The sequence below is a fragment of the Seriola dumerili genome, unplaced genomic scaffold (assembly GCF_002260705.1).
Source record: "Seriola dumerili isolate Sdu_G_001 unplaced genomic scaffold, Sdu_1.0 BDQW01000081.1, whole genome shotgun sequence".
Taxonomy (NCBI): domain Eukaryota; kingdom Metazoa; phylum Chordata; class Actinopteri; order Carangiformes; family Carangidae; genus Seriola; species Seriola dumerili.
In genome coordinates this window covers 3240673-3246477 of record NW_019174336.1, presented here as the reverse complement: position 1 = coordinate 3246477, position 5805 = coordinate 3240673, and the positions used below count along the sequence as shown (strand labels likewise).

Sequence of the window (5805 nt, the reverse complement as noted above, 5' to 3'; positions counted from 1 at the left end):
TGAGTGACACAGATTGGCTTTGTGATTTAGCTTTTGCTGTGGACATACTGACACACATGAATGAGCTACAAGGGAAAGACCAGTTTGTGCATGAAATGTACACAAACATAAGAGCCTTCAAAACCAAGCTAGCTTTATTCTCAAAGCAAATGTCAAACAAATCATTCGCTTATTTCCCCACACAGGCCACTCGACATGTGAAAAAATACAGGAAATCACTGGATGACCTGCATGGAAAATTCTGCCGTTGGTTCTCTGATTTTGGAAAAATTTACAAGTCACCTCAGCTGGTGTCATGTCCCTTCACACAAGACCCTGAAATTGCGCCACAGGAGTTGCAGTTGGAACTGACTGATCTCCAATGTGACACCATCTTAAAGGAGAAGTTCAACTCTCTTAAACTGGATGAGTTTTATGCTTCATTAAGCGCAGCCAAATTTCCAAACATCCAGAAGATAGCACAGAGGATGCTGGTGTTGTTTGGCTCTACGTATGTGTGTGAACAGACTTTTAGTGTGATTGTAAGGCCACCAACAAAACAAACCAGCAGATCCGCGAGTTGAGTGATGAAAACCTCAGATTCTGGTTCTGAGAAATTTGGCTGCATAACAATAACTACACGTGAGACTTTCGATGCTCTGGGCATAGGAAGTGGTGATCAACAACCAGCTGTTCCCCTAAAAGTGGAATGTAATGTATTAACACTGTAATGCCTTTTTTATGTTTTGATTGATGTATGGCATCTGGTGCTGGCCCGGGCCCGGCCCGTCTGTCAATATTTGTAAAAGTATAGTGTGGCCCCTTGAGCATAAAAATTTGCCCACCCCTGCCCTAGTGGCTCCGCTGGTGGAGCGGGTGTAATTAGGACTTGTTCTAAAGCTCAACCTTTTGTGGCTCGTTGGTCTAGGGGTATGATTCTCGCTTTGGGTGCGAGAGCACCTGGATCCCAATGTTTGGAATTCAGCGGTGGTGGCTATTTGTGTCACATGAGCCCTTTGGAATGATACAGTGATGGTCGTTAGAAAACTAACATGAACTCTTAACATGTTTTTGGGCCACCAGAACACCTTCAATGTGCATTGATTCTACAAGTCTCTGGAATCTACAGAAGGCATGGAACGCCATTTTTCTTGTCTATTCTCTACATTTTACTTCACCTGCTATTTTGCCAAGGGTTTGTTCTTGAAAATGGATATTCTAGCTTATGTTTCCTCCTTCGATGTTAGGATAAATTGTTTACATGCCTTTTAGAGGGCATTATGAGTCTCTTGACTGTTCATTAAAGTCTGATTGTGTATGTCTTTAGGCCTCATAAACTTATTTAGATGTTCAAATGAACGAATGGTTTAACGGTCAACGTAGAATTTGAGATGTTCCTTGAGACAAATTTGATGATTTCATGGCTCGTTGGTCTAGGGGTATGATTCTCGCTTCGGGTGCGAGAGGTCCCGGGTTCAACTCCCGGACGAGCCCATTGCTTTCAATTCAGTGGTGGTGACTGTTTGTGTCATATGAGCCCTTTGAAATGATGTAGTCATTCTCCACATGTATGTCAAAGCAGACCTAACAGAACAACTAAAAAGGTGTGTGTTTTGGACATTGCAAGCTAGCACATATGCATAAGGGTGACAAATGACAGAGAAAACTATCATAACAAGTTAAGATAAGCAAGTAGGAACCACAAGTTCTCACTGTGTCTTTTTCACAAGTTTGTGTTATGTTTAAAAGCTCAGCTTAGAATTTAAGATTTTTCTTGAGATAAATTTCAAACTTTTGTGGCTCGTTGGTCTAGGGGTATGATTCTCGCTTAGGGTGCGAGAGGTCCCGGGTTCAACTCCCGGACGAGCCCGTTCTTTGGAATCATGCAGTGATGGTCGTTCTCCACATGTGTCTCAAAGCAGACCTACCAGAGCAATTAAAATGGTTTGTCATTTGGACATTGCATTCATGCACATATGCACAAGAACAACAAATTACAGAGAAAACTAATATAAACTGTCTAAACATGTTTTTGGGCTAGCAGAGCACCTTCAATGTGCCCCGGCGTTGATTCTACAAGTCTATGGAATCTACAAAAGGCATGGAACTTTTCTTGTCTATTCTCTATGGTTTACTTCACCTGCTATTTTGCCAAGTGTTTGTTCTAGAAAATGGATATTCTCAAGTAAAGTACTGTTAAAATGTCTTTCTGGTAAAAATGCTAACAACTCATAGACAGCTGAAAGATGATAAGCAAGTAGGAACCACAAGTTCTCACTGTGTCTTTGTCACAAATTTGTGTTATGTTTAAAAGCTCAGCTTAGAATTTGAGATTTCTCTTGAGATAAATACTCCACTTTTGTGGCTCGTTGGTCTAGGGGTATGATTCTCGCTTTGGGTGCGAGAGGTCCCGGGTTCAATTCCCGGACGAGCCCATCGCTTGCAATGGTTTGGTAGTGGCTGTAGTTTTCACCCAGGAGAACACCTCAATCGTCTGTGAACATGTTAGAACACATGCTCTTTGCTCATGTCTCCTCCTTTGACATTAGTATCAAGGGTATGTTTAGATACCTTGTAGAAGGCATTATGAATCTCTTAAGTGTTCATTAAGGTCTAACTGTGCTTTTCTTTAGGCCTCACAAACACATTTACTTGTTCAAATGAAAAAATGTTCTAAAGCTCAACTTAGAACTTGTGATTTTTCTTGAGATAAATGCCAACCTTTTGTGGCTCGTTGGTCTAGGGGTATGATTCTCGCTTTGGGTGCGAGAGGTCCCGGGTTCAACTCCCGGACGAGCCCATTGCTTGTAATTCAGCGATGGTGACTGTTTGTGTCATATGAGCCCTTTGAAATGATGCAGTCATTCTCCACATGTATGTCAAAGCAGACCTACCAGAGCAATTAAAAGGGTGTCATTTGGACATTGCAAGCAAGCAAGCACATATGCACAAGGGTGACAAATTCCACAAGTCTATGGAATCTACAGAAGGCATGGAACGCCATATTTCTTGTCTATTCTCTATGGTTTACTTCACCTGCTATTTTGCCAATGGTTTGTTCTAGAAAATGGATATTCTTAATTAAAGCACTGTTGAAATGTGTTTTTAGTGAAAATGCTAACAACTCATAGACAGCTGAAAGAAGATAAGCAAGTAGGAACCACAAGTTCTCACTGTGTCTTTGTCACAAATTTGTGTTATATTTAAAAGCTCAGCTTAGAATTTGTGATTTTTTTTTAGATAATCGACACCCTTTTGTGGCTCGTTGGTCTAGGGGTATGATTCTCGCTTAGGGTGCGAGAGGTCCCGGGTTCAACTCCCGGACGAGCCCCTTGTTTGCAAAGGTCTGGTAGTGGCCATTGGTATTAACCCTGAAATTCACCTGAGTGCTCTGTGAACATGTGCTCTTTGCTCATGTCTCCTCCTTTGACATTAGTATCAAGTGTATGTTTAGATACCTTGTAGAAGGCATTATGAATCTCTTAACTCTTCATTAAGCTCTGACTGTGCTTTTCTTTAGGCCTCACAAACATATTTAATTGTTCAAACGAAAATATGTTCTAAAGCTCAACTTAGAACTTGTGATTTTTCTTGAGATAAATGCCAACCTTTTGTCGCTCGTTGGTCTAGGGGTATGATTCTCGCTTTGGGTGCGAGAGGTCCCGGGTTCAACTCCCGGACGAGCCCATTCTTCGGAATGATGCAGTGATGGTCCTTCTCCACATGTCTCAAAGCATACCTACAAGAGCAATTAAAAGGTTTTTCTCATTTGGACATTGCAAGCATGCACATATGCACAAGGGTGACAAATGACAGAGAAAACTGTCCAAACATGTTTTTGGGCCACCAGAACACCTTCAATCTGCCCCGGCATTGATTCTACAAGTCTATGGAATCTACAGAAGGCATGGAACGCCATTTTTCTTGTCTATTCTCTATGGTTTACTTCACCTGCTATTTTGCCAAGGGTTTGTTCTAGAAAATGGATATTCTTAAGTAAAGCACTGTTGAAATGTCTTTTTAGTGAAAATGCTAACAACTCATAGACAGCTGAAAGAAGATAAGCAAGTAGGAACCACAAGTTCTCACTGTGTCTTTGTCACAAATTTGTGTTATATTTAAAAGCTCAGCTTAGAATTTGAGATTTTTTTTTAGATAATCGACACCCTTTTGTGGCTCGTTGGTCTAGGGGTATGATTCTCGCTTAGGGTGCGAGAGGTCCCGGGTTCAACTCCCGGACGAGCCCATTGCTTGCAATGGTTTGCTAGTGGCTGTAGTTTTCACCCAGGAGAACACCTCAATTGTCTGTGAACATGTTAGAACACATGCTCTTTGCTCATATCTCCTCCTTTGACATTAGTATCAAGTGTATATTTAGATACCTTTTAGAAGGCATTATGAATCTCTTAAGTGTTCATTAAGGATTGACTGTGCTTTTCTTTAGGCCTCACAAACACATTTACTTGTTCAAATGAAAAAAATGTTCTAAAGCTCAACTTAGAACTTGCGATTTTTCTTGAGATAAACTTTACCCTTTTGTGGCTCGTTGGTCTAGGGGTATGATTCTCGCTTTGGGTGCGAGAGGTCCTGGGTTCAATTCCTGGACGAGCCCATTCTTTGGAATGATGCAGTTATGGTCATTCTCCACATGTGTGTCAAAGCAGACCTACCAGAGCAATTAAAAGGGTGTCATTTGGACATTGCAAGCATGCACATATGCAACAAGGGTGACAAATGACAGAGAAAACTAACATAAACTGTCTAAACATGTTTTTGGGCCAGCAGAACACCTTCAATGTGCCCCGGCGTTGATTCTACAAGTCTATGGAATCTACAGAAGGCATGGAACGCCATTTTTCTTGTCTATTCTCTATGGTTTACTTCACCTGCTATTTTGCCAAGGGTTTGTTCTAGAAAATGGATATTCTCAAGTAAAGTAGTGTTAAAATGTCTTTTTAGTAAAAATGCTAACAACTCATAGACAGCTGAAAGATGATAAGCAAGTAGGAACCACAAGTTCTCACTGTGTCTTTGTCACAAATTTGTGTTATGTTTAAAAGCTCAGCTTAGAATTTGAGATTTTTTTTTAGATAAATGACACCCTTTTGTGGCTCGTTGGTCTAGGGGTATGATTCTCGCTTAGGGTGCGAGAGGTCCCGGGTTCAACTCCCGGACGAGCCCCTTGTTTGCAAAGGTCTGGTAGTGGCCATTGGTATTAGCCCTGAAATTCACCTGAGTGCTCTGTGAACATGTGCTCTTTGCTCATGTCTCCTCCTTTGACATTAGTATCAAGTGTGTATTTAGATACCTTGTAGAAGGCATTATGAATCTCTTAAGTGTTCATTAAGGTCTGACTGTGCTTTTCTTTAGGCCTCACAAACATATTTAATTGTTCAAATGAAAATATGTTCTAAAGCTCAACTTAGAACTTGTGATTTTTCTTGAGATAAATGCCAACCTTTTGTGGCTCGTTGGTCTAGGGGTATGATTCTCGCTTTGGGTGCGAGAGGTCCCGGGTTCAACTCCCGGACGAGCCCATTCTTCGGAATGATGCAGTGATGGTCGTTCTCCACATGTCTCAAAGCATACCTACAAGAGCAATTAAAAGGTTTTTCTCATTTGGACATTGCAAGCATGCACATATGCACAAGGGTGACAAATGACATAGAAAACTAACATAAACTGTCTAAACATGTTTTTGGGCCAGCAGAACACCTTCAATGTGCCCTGCCGTTGATTCTACAAGTCTATGGAATCTACAGAAGGCATGGAACGCCATTTTTCTTGTCTATTCTCTATGGTTTACTTCACCTGCTATTTTGCCAA

At 41.2% G+C, this 5805-nt stretch overlaps 10 non-coding genes across 10 annotated transcripts; all 10 read left to right on the top strand.

Moving 5' to 3' along the window:
- The first annotated feature begins 1401 nt into the window (after positions 1-1401).
- trnap-cgg lies at positions 1402-1473 on the top strand. Its single transcript has one exon. It is a non-coding gene; the product is annotated as a tRNA-Pro (tRNA).
- Positions 1474-1777: 304 nt separating this feature from the next.
- trnap-agg lies at positions 1778-1849 on the top strand. The gene has a single exon. It is a non-coding gene; the product is annotated as a tRNA-Pro (tRNA).
- A 493-nt stretch (positions 1850-2342) lies between these two features.
- On the top strand, positions 2343-2414 carry trnap-ugg. Its single transcript has one exon. It is a non-coding gene; the product is annotated as a tRNA-Pro (tRNA).
- Positions 2415-2707: 293 nt separating this feature from the next.
- On the top strand, positions 2708-2779 carry trnap-ugg. The gene has a single exon. It is a non-coding gene; the product is annotated as a tRNA-Pro (tRNA).
- Positions 2780-3238: 459 nt separating this feature from the next.
- On the top strand, positions 3239-3310 carry trnap-agg. The gene has a single exon. It is a non-coding gene; the product is annotated as a tRNA-Pro (tRNA).
- A 284-nt stretch (positions 3311-3594) lies between these two features.
- trnap-ugg lies at positions 3595-3666 on the top strand. Its single transcript has one exon. It is a non-coding gene; the product is annotated as a tRNA-Pro (tRNA).
- A 487-nt stretch (positions 3667-4153) lies between these two features.
- Positions 4154-4225, top strand: trnap-agg. The gene has a single exon. It is a non-coding gene; the product is annotated as a tRNA-Pro (tRNA).
- Positions 4226-4519: 294 nt separating this feature from the next.
- Positions 4520-4591, top strand: trnap-ugg. Its single transcript has one exon. It is a non-coding gene; the product is annotated as a tRNA-Pro (tRNA).
- A 497-nt stretch (positions 4592-5088) lies between these two features.
- Positions 5089-5160, top strand: trnap-agg. Its single transcript has one exon. It is a non-coding gene; the product is annotated as a tRNA-Pro (tRNA).
- Positions 5161-5444: 284 nt separating this feature from the next.
- trnap-ugg lies at positions 5445-5516 on the top strand. The gene has a single exon. It is a non-coding gene; the product is annotated as a tRNA-Pro (tRNA).
- Positions 5517-5805: the final 289 nt, after the last annotated feature.